The following is a 1,222-nucleotide window of genomic DNA, read 5'->3' on the forward strand; positions in this document are numbered from 1 at the left end:
CTGATACAGAATTGGCAAATTTTTAAATCGATTGAAAGCTTTGAAATAATTCTGACAGAGCTAGAAAAAGACCTCTTCGTATATTATGTTCTCCTAGTAGCACGAAATCTTTTGCATAAGTTTGTCGACAAGTAACAGGTGTAGTATTAGGAAAAGAAACACCTCCTCGCACTCATATGATCCTGATACAGAATTGGCAAATTTTTTAATCGAATGAAAGCTTTGAAATAATTCTGACAGAGCTAGAAAAAGACCTCTTCGTATATTATGTTCTCCTAGTAGCACGAAATCTTTTACATAAGTTTGTCCACAAGTAACAAGTGTAGTATTAGGAAAAGAAACACCTCCTCGCACTCATATGATCCTGATACAGTATTGGCAAATTTTTAAATCGAAAGAAAGCTTTGAAATAATTCTGACAGAGCTAGAAAAGACCTCTTCGTACATTATGTTCTCCTAGTAGCCCGACACCTTTTACGTGTGTCGACAAATAACAGGTGTAGCATTAGGAAAAGAAACCCCTCCTCGCACATCATATGATCCTGATACAGAATTGGCAAATTTTAAATCGAAAGAAAGCTTTGAAATAATTCTGACCGAGCTAGAAAAAGACTTCTTAGTACATTATGTTCTCCTAGTAGCCCGACACCTTTTACGTGTGTCGTCAAGTAACAGGTGTAGCATTAGGAAAAGAAACACCTCCTCGCACATCATATGATCCTGATACAGAATTGGCAAATTTTTAAATCGAAAGAAAGCTTTGAAATAATTCTGACAGAGCTAGAAAAAGACTTCTTCGTACATTATGTTCTCTTAGTAGCCCGACACCTTTTACGTGTGTCGACAAATAACAGGTGTAGCATTAGGAAAAGAAACCCCTCCTCGCACATCATATGATCCTGATACAGAATTGGCAAATTTTTAAATCGAAAGAAAGCTTTGAAATAATTCTGACAGAGCTAGAAAAAAGACCTCTTCGTACATTATGTTCTCCTAGTAGCACGAAACCTTTTACGTGTGTCGACAAATAACAGGTGTAGTATTAGGAAAAGAAACACCTCCTCGCACATCATATGATCCTGATACAGAATTGGCAAATTATTAAATCGAATGAAAGCTTTGAAATAATTCTGACCGAGCTAGAAAAAGACTTCTTAGTACATTATGTTCTCCTAGTAGCCCGACACCTTTTACGTGTGTCGTCAAGTAACAGGTGTAGCAT

Source organism: Photinus pyralis, unplaced genomic scaffold (genome assembly GCF_008802855.1).
Source record: "Photinus pyralis isolate 1611_PpyrPB1 unplaced genomic scaffold, Ppyr1.3 Ppyr1.4_LG9, whole genome shotgun sequence".
Classification (NCBI taxonomy): domain Eukaryota; kingdom Metazoa; phylum Arthropoda; class Insecta; order Coleoptera; family Lampyridae; genus Photinus; species Photinus pyralis.